General features: G+C 41.5%; 1 protein-coding gene and 1 long non-coding RNA gene across 2 annotated transcripts in view; one reads left to right on the top strand and one right to left on the bottom strand.

The window, feature by feature from the left end:
* tex264a (testis expressed 264, ER-phagy receptor a) overlaps positions 1-20,384 on the bottom strand; it is an 87,683-nt gene that overhangs the window by 28,158 nt on the left and 39,141 nt on the right. The window lies entirely within an intron of this gene.
* On the top strand, positions 57-18,432 carry LOC119488058. Its single transcript, XR_005206859.1, has 3 exons — positions 57-69; positions 9,294-9,298; positions 18,253-18,432. It is a non-coding gene; the product is annotated as an uncharacterized LOC119488058 (long non-coding RNA).

Below are 20,384 nucleotides of genomic sequence, written 5' to 3' on the forward strand. Positions count from 1 at the left end.
GTTTTAGTAAGGTTATAACTAAATATTCATTCTGCATCTGATTTTTGGATGTGCCAGCTGCCTCTTTGGGTGGCACAGGCACAGCTTGCACACCCGTGGCTACGCCATTGGCAGGCCATCTAAAAGTTGTTCAGACATTTCTTGAAAACCCCAAAAAGTCAACCTGATGGTGGCACTAAAGGAAAAGTCAGCTATTACTAAAGTAATTTGAATTCATCCTACGTGACCGGAGTGGTGGCAAGACTGACTGACTGAGTGACCGATATTGCCATCGTTAGAGCCAATCCGTTAGCATGGCAAAAAATAAAAAAATCACAAATATGAGTAAAGCATGCATAAATGAGCCCACCAAGAAGAAAATCTGACTTCATCATAAGAATGTAGACTCTGTCCTAAAACCTGCATCCTTTGTCCAGAGGAGATGTTAAGCAGAAAAAAAAGTTATAAGAAGATTACAAGAAAAAAAGATTACAATCTAAAATGTTGTTGAGATGTTGGGTAACTCCGCTTTGAGTAACTTCTGCCCTGCTTGGCTTAACCTTGCACGGCAGCTGGATTCTCACGATGTCAAGAGCTCACGCGAGAATCACAGATCAAATGTCACATGAAAAGGTTTGGGTCAGGCTCGCCAGACAACGGACCAATCAGCGTCCTGTGAGGAGCTACCTCAGCCAAGCGGGGTGGTCCCATCTTTCAAACTGGAACCAACGTGGCAGCTCGTTTGGGAACTTTTTTCTCTTATCATACAAACATAGTTCATTGAAATGTGTTTCTGAAATCATTTTAGGCGAGAAATAAGCCATGCAGTTACGAAATGTGTCTTCATTTTAGATCGACAACGATTCGTTTAAAAGTTTTTAGGGAGTTTCCAGAGGTGGCGAGTCGTGCCGGATGCCCCCAATCTGCACGGGAACGTGGAAAAGACAGACCCCTTGGACACGTAACATGAGACCCGGTGAGACATGGAGAGGCGACTGTTCGTTCTACACAACAATGGTGGCTCCTGAAGAGGTTAGCGTACAGTAGATGTTGTAATAGCATCAGTTATATGAGAACTGGAGAGTATTTCTTCATTGAAAGAAGAGCAAAGAACAGCACTGAGTTAGTTTCGCTTTGGTTAGTTTGATTGACAGGTGGTTCATCCACCTGCCAAGTATTTTTCGAAAGTGTCTCTCCTTTTCCAAACAGTTTCCAATGACAGCTTCTCAGTTGGGTCTGTGAAACAAGCCATCTGACAGGGCCAGGGTTATATGTGGCAGTTCATGAGGAACACAGTGGGTTGAAACACAAGGCAGAAGTCTGAATGCTGAGCTGATAATTTCCTGCTGTACACACCTATCTCAACTCTGAATACGAGCCAAAGTGACACCCATCACAACAAAGAGTCCTCAAAGCAATAGTATTGCCAATATTTAATTATGGCGCAGCACAGTGGCTAATAGGAGTTTAATTCTGTTTGAGTCTTTCAATTAACCTCCATAAACTGCACACGCTGCCAACAGAGCGGTGATCAAGAAGGCAAACAAACTCCACTTCCATGGCCATAATCAGAACGAGTGGAACAGATAGAAGAGAACAGGAAACTGGGACTAATGGCATGTTTTTAAGAGGTACCAAAGATAACAATTTGTTTCAGCTCCACGCCTCCATTCCTCAAAGACTGGGAAAAACACAGGGAGGGATGATCCGGTGTCAGCTCCAAGACAGAAGCTGTTGGATCTGGGTTAAAGTCGCTACAGCCCTGCTGCTGTCCACGGGGCGAGAGCCATGTTTAAACCATAGGCCACCCTCTATTAGAGCCGTGGCAGTATGGCACGACGGCAGCCTAATGGTTACAATTAACAGTCCCTTCTGCTGACAGAGCTCCTATCTGAATGCCCCCTCTCTGTGCTCCTCTCAGCCTGCTCCGGCTCTAATGACTGTGTTTTATGGATGCTGTGAAAGAGAAACCCGGACCAAAAGACGGAGCAGGAATGTGGAGAATACAGGATGAACAGGAAGGAATAAAAGTTAAAAGAGCTTTGACAATGTGACTCTCGGGTTTAGACAAGCGATAGTGTGCAGTAATATGATATGCTGTAGATATTGCCAGATTGAAGGAAAGCACAATTATATTAGAAGAAAAATATGAGACAAAAAACAACATGGCCAACCAATTCAGTTTTATTGGTGTGTTGCGAGGATAAACTCAAACACTGGTTCAAACCAACTCTTCACGATGAAGGCACTTTTTAACAGGAAAAACAACAATTTTACCAAAAGCCATATTTGATCTGTTGACTATTCTTTTCATATTGATTATGGCGGAACAATATTGAGACACAGAAACCTGAAAAAGTTTGTGTTTTTTCACTCATCTTTAAAATCATATTTGCTGTTTCTTGACAAAGAGCTGAGAAAAAGTGCAATAAACACCAACTTCACATTACTTCTCCAGTTTGTTTCAATCCTTTTGTCCACTTGTTTTTCTCTCTCTCTCTTAATCAAAACACAATCTGTGGAAGACGCAGAGTTGCTTCTTCAGTCAAGTTTCGGAGGCAAAGTTAGTTTAACTTCTCATGGAAAATACAGTTCTTTTGCAATCACTTTTTTGTGGTATGGTTCTGAATGATAAAGTCTAAATAATGATTAAAATTGCTTGCTTTTAGATGCTGCTGCTTTAGATATTTTAGCTGTTCTGAATAACGCTTGCAGGGATATTGGCAATCAGAGGCAGACAGGCCATCTGGAGGAGTGGGAGTTTTCCTGGTGGGGCGGTCGACCAGTGGGCTGGTGATGAGTCTAGCAACACCAATATAACAAAATCAGGAAAAATGTCTCATGTTGTTTGATCCTTCATTAGCTGACCGGCTGGCCTCATACACATGTGAGTCTGGCAGCGTTTGAATTCCCATCTCATGAGTCTATGTTTCTTTCCCTGCCAACTTCACTTTGGTCCATTCTGCTTCCACAAACATCCAGCTGACGATGACAAACTTTTAAAGTTTTTCCTTATCTGAATCAAGGGGTGTAAGGGCAGATGGTGTCCTAAACTGTACAGATTGTAAAAAAAAAAACCTTGAGGCAAATTGATTTTTCAGCTACACTGTATGAAAAGTAAGTAAGTCAGTAAGCAGCGCTGTAAATTGCTGTGGAAGTTCAGGTTAACGGCTGTTCATGGGAATTTGCAGGCAGTCCAAAAAACTCCTGACCTGACCCTGTCAGATGGTGCGTTTCACAGAACCATCTGAGATGCCGTCGTTGGAAACTGTTCGGAAAACGGCAGACACTTTCAAAAAATACTTGGCAGATGATTGGATGAACCATCTGTCAATCAAACTAACGAAAGTCACCAGTGTTGCCAGATCTCACGAGAGAAACAAGCAACCATGTCCATAGAAATGAGCCCAAAAGAAGCAACTCTCCCTCCAAAAAAAAAAAAAACAAGCAACCTTACCTACCTACCACAATATGAGAAAGAGAGGCAACCACTTGATCACTTTATATATACAGTATGTATGATTTTTTAGCTTGTAACTTTACATTTTTGGAAACTTAAAGAAAACATACCAATATTTGTAAGCGACTTTTCAGGAAAATAAGGCCAAAGTTGCTTATAATAAGCGGACTTGCAACTCTGGTCGTCACACATACCTAAGCCACGCCCGTAGCTGCAGTAGCTCTCCTCATAGGATGTTGATTGGTCTGCTATCTGACGAGCTGGGCACAAACGCATAACTTAGAGCTTGTCAAGATGGATTATCTTGTGACATCGGATCCCGCGATTCTCGTGTGAACTCGTGACATCGCAGCTGCCACGCAAGGTTAGAAAACTCCTGGGAACTGCCAGGAATTGACGTGGACTTTTAATTTCTGGCAGTTTTACAAGCCTGGGAAGCTTGGCAGTTGACCCCCCCCTTCAGCCCTTAGTCCAGGAGAGGCTTTCACATGTAAATGTGAAATGCTGTGAGCTATATAAATGCAAATCAGGATAGTAGGGGGATTTTGACTCACCAATGGTCCAGAGGTTACACCTTTTTCTAAAATGCTCTATTTTTTTGTCCGTCAGTCCAAAGAGTCGCTCCAGCTACTGAGCTACTCCACTCATTATGGCTGTCCCTGGAGGTAAAACTTTACTTTCAATACTTTTCCACTGCCTGACCCTCTTGAAATTCACTGGGCTTTCTCATTTTAAATATACACTGGCTTTTATGAAAGATATTGCTTTCTACTTTGCTACTTAATGTTTTTTTTTTCTTACAGTTCCTGAACAGTTTTGTCGATTTAAGGGGAAAATCCTTCTACAATGTTGTACTCATACCTTCCTGTATATTGATGATGCTGCATTACTTCCAAATGTAATAATAGTCAGCATTTTCTGATGTAGAGGAAGTTTGCTAACTTACAACCACCCAGGAGACCCTAACCCCAGACACAGCAACACTGATGAGATGGGCGTTTGTCCATTAAGTTTGTCCACATTGTCATCTTGGATCTTTACTTTAAGGCCTTTCCATGTTCACATTCCCGACTTGTCAACAAATTACTAATTGGATCGTAGGGTCCCTCAGGAAACCAGACAGGTCTGTATGTCAGCAGCAAAGTTGCTTTCAGTCCAGATCAAACACCATCAGCACTGCTCAGGTCAACACGAGAGGTACTGTCAGACCACATGATTTACATGCATTATTTAGTCTTCAAGATTTTGGATGCTTCAAACAAGAGAGAATCAATGAATTGTCTCCATCTGGCAGAATGTATTGAGCTGCAGTGCATGCAAGCTTTGGCAGTCCGTAGGATGCAAGGCTTTTGAGATGAAATATACTGAAACATTACATTTCACTGTAGCACACCGAAAAGGCTTCAGATAAACCTGCTACTAGACAGGTATAGTTTTTTTTTGTTTTTACGGTTTTCAACTTGGGCTGACAGGAACATAGATGATGGAAATGTCAACCCTGACTGCTTCTTTCAGACATGGCACCAACTTCAGCCTGACAGTCTTCCTTAAAAGACGCTGCTGCACCGAAATGCGAAGAAAACCGAAGAGCTCGACAGTCGGCGACACAATATTGTGTGAATGACAGCAGATCGAAAGCACACGTTCACGAAATACAAAAGTAGGACATGTGCAAGAAAAGACGACGATGCACTGCCAAAGTATGTTTGACTGCAGATGTCAAAAGTTCTAGTGTATGTTACCAGTAGAAAGACATCTCACTACTTTTAACAAGGAAGTCGTCATTACAGCACTACAGTATACTCTTTCTAGGAGGAGGGAAACTTTAAGAAAAGAGAATAATTGTTTTCGGAAACTCTTACAGTTCAGATAGCGCCATAGTTCAGAATCTTACATTTCATCAGAGGTACAAAGATCTATCAGTGTCAGTCTATCCTCTAAAACTGATCTTAAGCTACAGGATTTTTCACACCTTTCTCACCCTGGTTATCTCGCTGGGCCAAGACAGGTAGGCACTCCAACCTGTCAACTGTCTGCCAACTTCCAGTTATGTGGTTTAGTCAGTTGTGTTTTACCTCTGCTCTGGGCAGCTGACTTAACTGAGCTTGTTGCCAGGGCAACCGCCTCTGCCAAAGATCCCCCTCTCTGTTTTCCACGGAGCCCGGATGCTTTGATAATCTGAGGGATTGCAGAAGACGAGGGGGGAGTGTGGAGTGGCTGCCAAATGTCTTTTGAAGCACAGGAGTTCTCTCAAAAGAGCAAAATGAGAAAAGAAGAAGAAGGAATGCCATCAGTGCTACTGTGTTATTGAGATGTTTCTGTCACACGCTCATTTGTAAGAGGCGTTTTCTTTTTATTAAAAACATGCACTCTGCGATTACGCCACCGTGTTTTGTAAGGAGCCTGCAATGTTTCACAGCAAAACACAAATCCCAGTATTCAATCCATTTGAGCATGGAGAGCTGTTGAGTGAGACTAACAAAATTCAATTAAACAGACACTCGAGAACCATGAAAATAATTGCCTATAGAAAGAATGTACGTGGATTCCCACACAATTGTCTAGGGGTGCAAGAAAACAATTAATATCACGATATTATGTTTTGTGATATTGTATCGATTCATAATAACGCTGTATACATTTGTTTGCCCTCTCAGTGTGTGTGCCATCTCAAAGTGTGATAAAGCTGTGATAAATGCAGATGCAGATCCCACTGTTCTGATTGCATAAAAAAGTAAACTCCGATTTTATGCATATGGCGCTGTGTTCTTCATACTATGATAGTTTTCCTAAAATTAGATTTTAAAAATTGAAATATATCGCCTTGCTTACAGTATCACAATATATTGCAATTGAATCATAACCATGTATCGTGATACGCATCGTATTGCACAGTCCTACTATTGCCCCACTGGTTCTGATTTTTAACACAAAATAAGAAAAGTGGTCCAAAGTGAAACCGATCTTCTTTCGAAACTGGATGTGTCCAACCTCTATGCCAATATTTTACATAAATTTGTCCATTCAGCAATGAAAAAAAATCATGTAGACGAGAAATGACTAATCTTGTTTTGCTAAAAAACATATATATATATATATATATTTTTAAGGAAACTTTTCCCTGCAGACACAAGTCACAGCTGTGTGTTCTGTTTATGAGTGTCTTTGAAGACATGTTTGTGTGCCTGAAGCAACGTTTTACTCAATACACAAAGTTTTGTGCTCATTGTATTGACAACCGTTTGTTGATTTCGTCAGGCTCGTAAAAACTGCTCTCTGAATTTGTCAGGTATTCGACTACTTAGTCTAATTGTTCCTTTAGCAAAGAAGACCTCTACTTTGGATGTTCTTAAAAATGGGAATGAATTTAGTTCCAGATTATGTATTAAAACCAATTTACAAGAATATCATTCGTTTGGCTAACGGATTTCATTCTCAGTCTAAAAAAAAAAAGAGGTTTGCCCCTGAGTCAACTTCATCATGTTAATAGGATTTGTGACAGAGATGAAAAATTATGTTAAATATGCCAGTGAGATGATGAAACATTTTAGAGATGATTCAAGCCTGGCTGCCAAAAATGAAATAAAATAAGATCAAAAATGCAGAAAGCCAAAGACATTCCAGTAAATTCCCCACTTACCAATGGACCGGACGCAGAGTTATGAGATTAAATCAAACTATTTCTAATAATAGAGGGTCAAATTCCCTTTATCATGCATAAAAAAGAAAAAAAAATATTTTGATGACGCACCATCTTGACATTGAGTGTATCATTATAATATATCATAGTATTCTGGGGATACACCTGAAACAAAAGTAGATCACAAAGTGACATTATTTATGTGACATATAAAACTTCAGCGTAAGTTATAAGCAAAAGTGTTCGTTTAAATCTCAACATCTTTACACTACTTCTATTAAAGTCAACAGAAAACATACAGTCCAGTTGCCCATGGGTGGAGAAACACAGATAATTAGCATATATGGAAATGAGTCGGGGAAAGGAGAAAATGTAAATTTGTTCCCTGCTCTCCTCATAAAACAGAGAAACAATTCATCTTCATTTTCAGCAGAATATGAAAAAGTTCCCCAGACATGAGAATATGGAGAACAATAAGCTGCCAACGAGTCTCAGGGGACGGGGGATCCATATGAGAGTATTCCACATAGCTGAGGCTGTGCTGCTGACAGGAGGGAGATGAATGAAGGCGCTGCAGATCGTTCTGTTCTCAACAGAGTGATGCTCTTATGTCACTACTAATGTTAATGCACAGCGAACAGGGAGCATCCTCGATTGCAGATCATCGCCTGATTAAAACAGTCAGATGAAGTGACGAAATAGATATAACACACATGTACACACACACATACTAAGTTACAACGTGAGGAATATATCTGAAACAAATTTGACTTCCCACTCAATGTGTAAAGGTTCCAAGAAAACTCTATTTATAGCAGATTCTCTCCAATTAGCAGACATGTGCAGAAGCAAAGCAACCAACCCACACACACACACACAAACACACAGTATAAATTCAAGCCCTTTCTATGTCTGATATTATCAGTTCGCCAGTTTCTGGCTCATAAAGCACTTGTATATGTGTAAAACAGACAGGCATACAATATAGTGTTTATAATGAAATATATGTGTGTTGCCCATCATTCATCAACATGACAAAACACTCACTGGCTTCATTACACATCAAAAAGACTAGAATGGCTAAATGAACAGGTATGCAGGTCCATTTCACTTCATAAAGTTATAATATAGAATACAACATTGTAAAACTGAATGAAACATTACATTTTGAACACAAACAAAAAGGCCTCTTTAGGTTTAGGCAACAAAACCAATTAGTTAAGTTTAAGGAAAAACATCATGGTTTGGCTTAAAATAACTACGTTTCAAAAGTGAATGTGAAACTTAACACTTGTGAACACAAAGACAACTACACGTTGGTTTCACATGGGATGCAAAACTCTGGTCTCCTGGGTGAAATCCCTGTGTTTTGTGTCCTATCTATCGACCCCAACCTCCATCCCATATGGAGTTTCACGCTGTCTATATTACGGTGCTTGACTTCCATTTCTGCTCCCGTCATAATTACTACGGTCGCTAGAGGTCGCTGTAATGTTCTTTTATACTTTTTCCGTTATCTACCATGTGAATGGATGATAAAACCTACTACTGGTTGTAGTAGGCCCCTATTGACTCACATCTATGGTGCTCATAGCGACCGATAACACCTTTTCAAGCCTGATCTAATCAGCTGAATCAACGGAACTTTTTTTTATTTAATCAACTTCCCAGTACAAACACTTCAATAGCCCTGTTTAAATCATTAGGTCCTAAAAGTTGTAACATTCACTAATAGCCGAATCCAGATTTATTTTCGTGCTGCAGTTCATGTGAATGAGCCCCTGACCGAGCGGCTGGGAGGCGGGGTTAAAGGAAATGCTATTTCGCTTGCTCTACGTCCCACTCCAGGTTATTTTGTACCCAGGAAGTCAAACTTTTTTGACTTCATGCACCACTGAGCAACTTTCATAGCCTCCAATGCTGTATCCAGTTCTCTTAATACATCCATGGTAGAGCGTAGAACCTTATTTTTAAGAAAGAAATTCTCCCAGCAAGTTTAAAGTTCACGTAACTCCCCCTCATCCTCTCTCTTCAGGGCTAGTATGGACAGGTGAATGATTAGCAGACGATACCACTTGTCAAGACAGTCTATTATTTACCAAGTTGACCATGTGTCACACATTCTGGGGCTCATCTGTATGTTATCCACTTCATTTCAGATCTGCCTTCGCCGTCATCCTCCCTGATCTGCAGTACAGCTCACTGGTGTCTCAGAGTGTGTGTCTTCTGCTCCTTCAGGCTTGAACTCAGTAGGTGAGCTACATGCCATAAGCCATTCATATAAGAAGCCAACTGTATACACACAGGAGACCAGAGAGGAAGAGGAGGAGGAGGATGTCTAGTGGTCAACATGGCAAAACGCGCTCTTCACTCCTCTGCTCATGCGGCACTCTTCATTGCACTCGGATGCATCCCATCACCTCCTGCCGTCCTGCTCAGCAAACCGCTCAGCGCCATGAAGATTGTTATGGTATTTCACACCCTGCCCTGCTCTGCTCTGCCTCGTTCCTCTGAGCGACGGCTTCCTGAATGGCATTAATAAATTGAGTCCCCCTGTTAGCTGTCTTCACTTCAGTACACAGAGGAGCAAGCACTCAGTCTGCATTTGTGACGGACCTCGGGTCAGAAGGGTAGGTTTGTCTGAAGCATTTTATCAGTGTAAGATGCACACTGCCTGGCGCAAGCCTGCACTACATTAATTCCTCATTATACTGCTGCAGATATAGCTCACAGAGGCATGTCAGCAAGGCACTGGTCTGTATTATCTAGTTGTCGGCATTGTATAACCTGGGTTGTATTACAACTGCATGATGAACAGCAGGAGCAGATACGGACCTGATCGTTTTCCTTTCAGAGAAGATATCCTAAACTCTTCACTCACTTTATCTCCTAGCATCCGTTCGATCATCCGTGTTCCTAAAAGGCTACTGCTGGCAGACGTCTTTAAAGCGCTTCCATTTGTATTCATCACCATGCCACGTATAGTACATGACATGTAGCCTGCGTGTGTGTGGGCAAGCTCATTTTGCTTTATAGATGCTCGACGTGGACCAAATGTGGAAACATAAATTTGAATCATGTGTCTCTCATGTAGCTCACAGGGCTGTTTTGGCTCAGCCTGACACTTTGACATCCTCTCTGTGTCACATTAACCTTTCCTCCTGCTCCTAATTTTTCCAGCCCCTGCGGACAAACAAGAGAATTGCCCAAGAGTGGGCACGGGAGGGGAAGACAGGCCAATAAGGACACATGCAGTGCTTGCAGTGGCGGTAGAAGATCTATGAGGAGAGTGAAGGGCAGAGGGGGTGGAGAGGGATATGCTTTAGACTGCTGATTCATAACCTGTGGCATGTTGAATGTTAAAACACCACATCAGATGAAAAGCCCCCATCTCTCCCACTCTCTTCCCCCAGCTAAATGATTCAACATCGGTGCCAGGGCAGAGCGCTACTTAAAGGAACATGCAAGTCTTCTTTTTTTGCACACATCTTTACATATTAATTGGATGTCATCCCTGGGCTAATTACTGTTGCATGGCTTTCTTGTCGTATTGTGAGGCATCATTTCAGTTATATCAGCTGTTAAACCAAAGAAGTCTCAGCTGTATTCGCAATATTCAATAACAAAATGAAAGAATCACATCATATTCCACTGAGGAATCCACTCAAAGTGCTTTTACACTACATGACAGCATTCACTCATTATTCGGGGATCGAACCGCCGACCTTCCGATTGGTGGACAACCCGCTCTACGTGAGCCACACCTGTCAGACAAGCTGACAATGATTATGAGTGGCATCATATTGAATAATATAGGGAATGTACACAATAACAGAAATATACTGTTACACAGTACAGTATCAGTGTTGGTCCTTCATGGTCATTTTTTCAGGTCACGGTTTTCTATACTAAGCAAACATTGTGCTAAATGTAGTTTAGTCGGTGTTCAGGAATTATGACTTTTTCTTCTCATCATTCTGCATTTTATATATAAAACATCATTTTAATATGTTGCACTAGTCAGTCAGATTAGGCAGTTGCAGTATGTGTCAGCTTTATTAGAGGTCTGAAAATCATCTTTATCACTAGTGTGACTTCCAGGCAAGACAAAGAAACTTCACTTCATCTGTCAGAAATACTACAAAATAATGTAATGTGGAAAGAACTAATGTCTAATATCTCAAAAATCATGAAAACACAGGTAACAAGGGTAAAGGTAAGGTAACAGGCCTATACCAATGACGACTGAGGCACAACACTTAAAGGGTAACTTCGGTATTTTTCAACCCGGACCCTATTTTTTTTATGTTTTTGTGTCTAACTGACTAATAGGGACAACAATCTCTGAAACTGGTCCAGTATTGAAGGAGAGCGCTGTAGACGGCAGCTGCTCACAGGCTGCAATATGGTGCTATTGGGGCATTTACGTCCACCAAAAGTGCTTGTTTTAGTCATGACAGGCTCTGATTGTTGTTATAAGAGTCTTACAACATTATGGAAAGAGTCTCGCTCAAGGAGAAGTCTCGTTGTGAAATCTGACGAGGTGACATGTTGCTGGAAGACAACGGTGAAATAGTGGAACACATCCATGGTGGAAACGTGAGTGTCAGCCGGGCAGAGTTTGTTTGGTTGGAGTACAGAAAGCGTAGCTTAGTGTTATATTACATATTTTTAATGTCATGGCTGAATATTTAGATGATTTCGACAATGTGGATGAAGTCTTTGAATTCGATGGCCGGCCGTATTTATTTGAGCCAGAGGATACGGATATTCAGATTTCACAACGAGACCTCTCCTTGAGCGGGACTTGGACACAATAACAAACAGATCGGATCAAGAGAAAGGTAAGAAAAACGTTTTATTTCTCTATAGGGTCCTTATAATCACACTTATAATAACAATCTGAGCAGTCAGTCAGTGGCAAAAACAAGTCCTTTTAGTGAACGTAGCATTAAAGTGATGCTGCTCACTTGCCCTCGCAACTTGTTTCGCTGCTGCCAGTTACAGCGTCCTCCCTCAATACTGGACCAATTTCAAAAATTGTTGTCCCTATTAGTCACTTAGACACAAAAACATGGGAAAATTGGGTCCAGGTTGAAAAATATCAAAGTTATCCTTTAAGGCATTCAAAATAATACTACAAACTATGCCTCAAAAACCACTGAGTTGAATGAACACTTCTGAAAGTGTCAACAAATATACAATAAGCTTTAACAAATTGGTATTTACTTATTATTCAATACAGTCACTCAAAATCAAGCCGGCCCACATTTCTCTGGCTGTAAAAAAAAATGTGACAATAGGATCTGCCTGAATTATGGGTTAAACGTTTGGAGACATTTAATTCAACTTTACTAGAGACTATGGAAGGAGGAGAAACTCTAGTACATGGATGCTAATACATGGCACACCGCTTTCACTGATGAGCTGACGGTTTGCAGTAACACGGGAAAATCATGGAGCTTCAAATTGAAATCAATCCCACACAAAGTGAAGGTAATTTTCCACATCTTATGTATGCACTGAACAGTAGCCGTCAGCTTCGGTTTTGACAGGGAAAGCCAAGCGCAAATGAAAAAATACCATTTTCACAGCCACCTGCAGCTGTAAAGTATGTTATTTGGGCTGTTAAGTCTGAGGGGTGTCGGGCCTCTCAGTCAGCCTCGACTGGAAAATGTCCAGCTAGCGACACTCTGCTACTGCTGTGCTCCACATTATTATAATAGCAGAGATGAGGAAGGCATATGGTTGACAGTGTGTGCCTCTAACAAACCCAGTGGGTGGGAATATATGGTTCTGGTTCCAAACCTCTTGAATAAAAAATGAAAAGGTAACAAAAAGTATCACGCTGTTTGATAGAGCCACTAAACCCCTCATGGCCGAGGCCCGTTCCCCAGCTGCATGATACTGCTGACCGCGACATGCCTGGGCTTTGATAGCGGAGCTGTAGAGGTGAAAGGTGAAGGATGAAGCACAGCTTTCATTGTCCTCTCAGGAACAAAAGGCCCTCTTTGCCAGTTGTGACACAATGTGACACATTACAAATGGTACTCGGCATCAAACGTGGTGCATAAAAGCCATTAGATAGCATTAGATAGCACAAATATCTCCCAGTCCTGTTGGAGATGGCCTAAAAGCATACTCTTATACTTTTGTGATTGCAAGCTTGTTTTTTTTTGTCGTCTTCTTAAGTAAAGCTGGCAGAACTATATAAAAAAAAAAAGGATCTTTCTTTAAACAGACCATTCTGACACTGCACTCATATTCTACTGTATGTCATTTACTGCCTGTCTGAATACTGTTAAAGTGGAGAAATGCATAAACCATGATGGCAGCTGCTGCTCTGTCTGAATAGGAGATCTACAGGCGGTGCAGGTATGAGAGCTGTCAGTGTGATGCCACTGTGGGACTGGGTCTCAAGCATGCTAATGTGGCATTTGGGTTCAGAAGTGAATGTGACAGGAGTTAATGGGAGTGGACGGGGGACAGACAGGACCCTTATTATCACTGTGATAACCAGTTCTTCCCTTCTCTCACCCATTTCATATGAGGTCAGTCTGAATCTTCAACCACAGGTTAATCAATACACACATACCCATCTTACTCTATGATGTGATTAGCCTCTGATGCAGAACTGATCAATGGAAAGAACGAAGGGATGTCGGCACTAAATGGACATACAAATGGAAAAATGGTTAAAAAGTTACTCCTGAACATTTAAAAAAAGAAAAAAAGCACTCTGTGGTGTTTTGACAGAAAAAAAGTTTTGATAAGTGGTTTCCTGTATTTTCATTTTCTTCCAGCGTGCGCAGAAAGACCAAGGATGGACACAAACACAGATGTGACATGAATGATGTGGTATCAACAACTGGTGGTGGTAACGCACTGTAAAAGGCAGCAATGCACCAATAACAGAGAAGAAGAAAACTGCAATCTGATGTAAACGACATAGGTTTAGAAAAATAAAAAAATGCATTGAAAGCAGGGAAACATATTAGAAAGGGTTAATCATTCATATAATTTAAACATTATTTTTCTGCTTCATGCATGGAAGGTGCGACATTTGTGAAATGCCAACATGGACTGTATATATAGATGGAGGACGCAGCTCCACTTCCTCCCACTGTACAAAAGAGAAGCCAAAATATTAACACATCAACTAACCATAATATCTCTATAACTACAATTATGAACAAATAAAACCAAATTAACACTTGAAGATATATCAGTGTGATAACAACTACCTACAATGACAGAAACCATCTTTGGGGAAAATGTATTTGACGTGTACTTTGACTTTTTAGTTTGACTCATGTCCCATCTGCTAAAGGCCCTGCACACCAAGCAGATCCAGGGCCGTCGGTGAGCGTCCGTCTGCCTAGTCTTTTGCGGTGTATCCCGCACTGATGGCTCTAGTCGACCCGTGTCACAGATTTTTTGGCTAAGTCAGCATGTTGAATCGGCGGTGGCACCTGTCGGTGAGAGAAATCCCTCTGATTGGCTCTTCAGCTTAAAACAAATCGATGCACGAGAAGAGAAACGGACGTGAGGAAAGCAAGCCAACGAGCAAAGTCAAGAGGAAAAAGACAGAAGGCTCTTCTCATTTTTCATCTTCATCTCATCTGATCATTCCAATACACAGATATTTTGTCACGGCCATCTGGAGTGAAGCTAAGTGGTGAGTGAGAGTGGTGTGAAAATGGTTGGAAAACGCCGCTTTATTTCATGTACGTATCATAACAACGGCTTGTATATCCGCCGTCCTCGGTCTTCTGGTTTCCCTTTTTGAATGACGAATACAGACTACCGCCACCTGCTGGTGTGGAGAGTTATTTCCTCTCACGCAGGTGAACGTACGTGGTAGTTGGCCGTTGGCTGTAGTCTTTGCTGTGTGTTCAAGTGCAACTTGTCGGCCAAAATAAAGGCGACGTGAGGTGACGCAACAGGCGGCCTTCATCGCCGCTAGTTCTCTGATGTTGGGTTGGTGTGTCTGGGGCTTAACATGGAGGGGTGGGCTTTATGACCTATACTGCAGCCAGCCACCAGGGGGGGATCGAGATGTTTTGGCCTCACTTTTGGGGAGCCGTCATGTCATCCATCTTTATATACAGTCTATGGATCCCAACTATAAAATGTAAATTTCTCCCCCTTTTGGTTACGGTTTTATATAGCGTATATACTCCTCCTTTTTTTTCAAAACAGAACAAATCTATCTAGCTTTCTGTTGCAAAAAAATACATATTAATCTTGTTGTCTTACTATTATTTCATTAAAATAATGGTAAAATGTTTATGTTAGAACTGAAGAGGATGTTGTTACCATTGCATTTCAGAAAAAGACTGAGTGCAAATGAATGAAATCTGTCTCATTGTCTTGACTGGAGTCAAGCTGTCTAATGTTTTCTGAGAACATATGGACCCGTCAGCCACAGGGGGTGAATGCACAGCGCTTGGGCCTCTGTCACTCTCTAACTTCTATTGATCACATTGCTGTGTGCGATCTCCAGCCGTCTAACTTTCCTCCACCTCTCCATTCCTTCTCAGCCTATTGGCACATCAATCCCAATCTGCAATGGTTGCCGTAACGCAGATTGCATTAGATGCTGAGTGATCAAATTAGGCAACAGCACGCTTACCCGCCTCCGCAATCAGTGGCACTTTACGATAGCGACAACTACACGCTTACAATCAATTTGTTGCCCTAATCTAATCAAGCGGCTCACACGCATCTCCGTACCCACTTTATTTATTTCTTGCACACTTGGTGTCATGGAAAACATGAGCTCTACACAGCTAAACAATGACACACACACACACACATATATCCACAGGCACACACACCCACTTGTAGTGACACATTAATGCACAAACATGAACGCTATTCCCAACATCCACACATGTTCTCATGGCCATGCTTCACTACATCCACAAATAAACAGATTTGCCTCCTGCCTCTCCCAGGAGCTCGCTGCCTTCTTGTTACGAGTTGGTTAAGATGCAGCGCAGCAAGAAGAGAGCAGGCAGAAGATGATGTTGACACTGTCTCTTAATCAACACCATTCATCACCAGAGCATGCCTTTAGCAGCTTCACAAACAGGTGAGGAGAGAGAAAGAGCGTCACAGTGGGACAGGCAGTGAACACATCATCACTATCAGGCTCATTGTCGGATGAAAAAACAAGTGCAGTGAGGAGCTACACCACTACTCTTTCTTTCTTTCTTTCTTTCAGAATAATCTAACAATGAATTATTTCATTAATGTCTTAAAATAAATATGAATTCATAGAACCATGTGTAAACAAAACTAATGCTTAAGGCTTGTTCTTCCCCTTTTTTTAACCAATTTTCACAGATTTTTGGTTTTCATAAATCCAAAAGTTGTCTTTTTCCTACTGCAATTAAAAAGACACAACTCATTGTAGTTAACAAATAAACAATGTCATCTTTCAGCAGCACAGCTCAGAAAAATGAATATGCGAGAAACTATAAATTACCTTTTAGTAATAAAACAAACAATAAATGGTTGCACCTCACATGATATTTTTAAATTTAGATTTTCACTAATTAATATTATTGATTTTAACCAAATTTACTTTCAAAACAATCAAAATGAACACCGATAAATGCGCACTTTGTTTGTATACAAATTGAGAATAATGAGCTCTTTGACCACCGTCGACATGCAAAATCTGACTTCAGTCTTTGATCATTAATCAGAGCAAATATTCAACCACATGGATCTACAACATTCATCCCACAGGGAGAGAGTAAACAGAATCAATATTTGCACCCATGAAGCATTTCTCCAGGCTCCACAGTACAAACCACTGATGTCTCATCTCTTTTAATGAGGGATGGCTCACCAGGCATCTGTTACACACAGATTGTTCCCACTGCAGCTCCAGGCTGCTGCTATCTAGAATGTCACATACAGTGAGTATGCTGTCCACGGAAAGATGCTCAAAGGGGCTGGAAACACTAAACAGTACATTCAAATGGAGTTTGTATATGTAGTAAAGGTGCAAGGTAGAGTTTTGACATGGCACTACTCAGGCTGTTCTCATACACCGTTCGTAGCGACACCGTACAGTCTATGAGCTATACCTGCAAAAAGTTATGCTTTGTAAATCATATATATCCCACTAATCAATTTGTATGTAATCCAGATAATTGTGAACCAGGCAGTATGAAGAGCGACGAACGCTGTGTAGGCAGGAGGTCAGGGTGGATGGTTGGGTCAAACAACATCCACCCTGATGTTGACTCGCCAGGACTCGCCAGGAGACCGATGTTGTTGTTCGTACACCGTGTGAAACCAGAAGTCAACGTTGATTTATTTGTCACATAACTTCCGTACTTAAGTTTCGCCACTTCCAGAGCTCTTTTAATTAGGGATGCACCGATATAGATACTGGATCGAGCCGATACTGACTCAAATAGCTGGATCGGATATCGGTGACAATGGGGCAGATATATTCAATTCAATTTTATGGTTATATACTATATACATTATATACTGTAATTTGAATTCCTGTTTAAGTTTTGACCAATGGTTGCTGCATTAAAAAGGTTTACACTTGAATTATAATTCCCGTTAATTTTGAAGATTTTTTACCAAGTTGTTGGTGTACGATTTTAATAATAAAGAACAATTCAGTAAATTTATATATATGTATTTATGGGTCACATTTTGTTCTACAAAGTTCGGAAAGCAATATTTAAGTCAAGCCACATAAAAGAAAGATCCCAGTCACTTCCACACAGTGAGGCATACAGCTTATTAATTAAACACTGGTATCGGATCGGTACTCGGTATCGGCCGATACCCAAAGCCCAGGTATCACTATCGGTATCTGGACTGACAAAGTTGGTGCATCCCTAATTTTAACCCAACCATGAACTTTTCCTCAACCTAACTAAGCAATTTTTGTCATGCAACTTTCCTACTAAAGTTACACCACTTCTGGTGTTATTCTAACCCAAACCACAATCTTTTCCTAAACCTAACTATGTAGTTTTGTTGACTAAACCTAACTTGTTTCCTGTGAAGACGGACATTTATTTTAAAAAGAATGCGTCACGTATTGTTGGACATTCAAAGGAAAACACACGAAAAATGAGGAATAACTTTTCGTAAGATAACATACGAACCGTTGTATGAGGATATATTGCAGTGCTTCCTGCTCTTCCTCCTGTGCAGACGCTTCGCTGAGTTGCTCTTCGCTTTGCTTTCTTTTTATCATTGCTATGCTTATCTTTCGCTACTAAATTTTTGGAAAACGGGTCCTGGATACTTACAAATCACTGGGAGTTTAATTTATGAAAGAAACTGAAGGCTACCACTATTTTAAAAACTGTTTTACTTTGTGAGCGTGGCCTATCAGCAGCACAAGCCTGTACTATAGTGAACGGGAGCGAGGTGCTTGGCTAAAGCTAATCAGCAGCAAGATGCCTCCCTTCTCCACGGATGACTACTACAAACTTCTACAGAAGATAGCAGTGCTGGAAACAAAGATTATCCGGCTCGAAGTGAATGCGGAGGTGAATGGACTATGTGGGAATGAAACCACTCTACCACTGACTCAAAACAGTGAACTGGAACAGGCTAATAGAAAGCTAATTAGCACCAACAAGACCACCAAGAATCAAGAAGGGGGCAATAAATCGACTAGTAGTCCTCCCTGGAACGCTCTTGGTGCAAAGCCAAAGCGTAAATCATGTCCCTGGGAAATGGGAGGAAAACTTACAGGCAGAACCCAGCACCCTCAGATATATGATGCGACCGGCTGGCCTGCATTAGCATCCGAGCATAGTGCCTCATCAACCCCTGTACAAAGTAAGGTCCAACCGTGGACAACTGTGAAAGGAAGGATGAGTAACAAACCTCCCCAACAAAGAAGTTTGCAACTGGAGAACAGATTTGCTCCACTGTTGCAGGACCCTGGATCTCGATCTGATGCCCTGGATAATCTCAACTCTTCACACAGCAGGGTAAGAACCAAAAGCAACTCTGAAGGTAAAAGGCTACAGGGAAAGCTAACAACTGGGCCTCAAACTCAAACTCTGATTGTGGGTGATGCTGCTGTTAAAGATGTGAAAAGCATGTGGAGTAAAGACATCAAAGTACTCTGTTTTCCCAAAGATATGGTCTCTGATCTGGCAGAAAGAATCCTGGATATTGTGACTGCACACCCAAATGTGAAAAATGTGGTATTGCACATTGGGTCGAATGATGTTGTGAAGCAACAGTCTGAAGTGCTGAAACGGGACTTTACTGGTCTGCTAAACACGGTCAGCTCTGTGAATGCTCAGGTGTTTATCAGTGGACCCCTGCCGCCAATCAGAAGAGGAGTCGAGAGATTCAGCAGGTTGCTGGGACTGAACACATGGCTTTCAACAGCATGCAAATCCCACTCAGTGCATTTTATTGACAATTTTAACTTTTTTTGGGACCGCAGACATCTCTTCAAGGCAGATGGACTCTGCCTAAACAAGTCAGGAGTAAAATTGTTCAACTCCAACCTATTCTACTTACTGCGTCATTCATCTGTTCCCTCTGCCAAGGACGCGAGACAAGAGGAATCACCACTGGAGGAAGACACAACACAATGTGCCAGGGGACCTCAAGGAGAATCATTTCACCCCCCACCACAAGCCAGCCCTGGGATACAGCAGAGACAAGAGGAGGCGTCCTCATCCTCGCTTATCACCCTTTCTCCCTCCTCCCCCCTCTTGGAGTTCACTGACCACATGAAGGAGCTGGTCAATGCTGGAACTAAACTTACTCCCCGCCCTACACCCATTTTCTCTCCCATGATCCCCCCACGAGGTCGACCTCGAACAACTTTGGCACTATCTCCACAAGCACGACACCTACCACCTCCATCCCCTCCACAATGGAATCAGCCTCTGTCTCCGCAGTCTGATAAGGATGTTCCTTTACAAAATGTTGCAAGCACAGATTGATATGTGCTGGGTCCAGGCTTCAAGGCTAATGATACACGTGACTGTTTCCAGGAAAAGCTGGGGCCCTGTGTGATGAGAGCTTCTTCTATCTCAGTTCTAATAAGTAGTAGAAAAAGAATGGTGAATCTGCAAAGAAACAGGAAGATTTTTACTGATTGTGCTAATTTATCAAATTTAGCATTGATTCCTTGCCAGCCAAACCATGTCCCAAAAAATAATAATAATGCTTCTAGCACATTAAAGCTAGCCCTGTTAAACGTCAGGTCTTTGGCAGGAAAAAGTTTTTTAATCAATGATTTTATTATTGAGCACAAGCTTGATTTTATGTTTTTAACTGAAA

The sequence above is a fragment of the Sebastes umbrosus genome, chromosome 1, assembly GCF_015220745.1.
Source record: "Sebastes umbrosus isolate fSebUmb1 chromosome 1, fSebUmb1.pri, whole genome shotgun sequence".
Classification (NCBI taxonomy): domain Eukaryota; kingdom Metazoa; phylum Chordata; class Actinopteri; order Perciformes; family Sebastidae; genus Sebastes; species Sebastes umbrosus.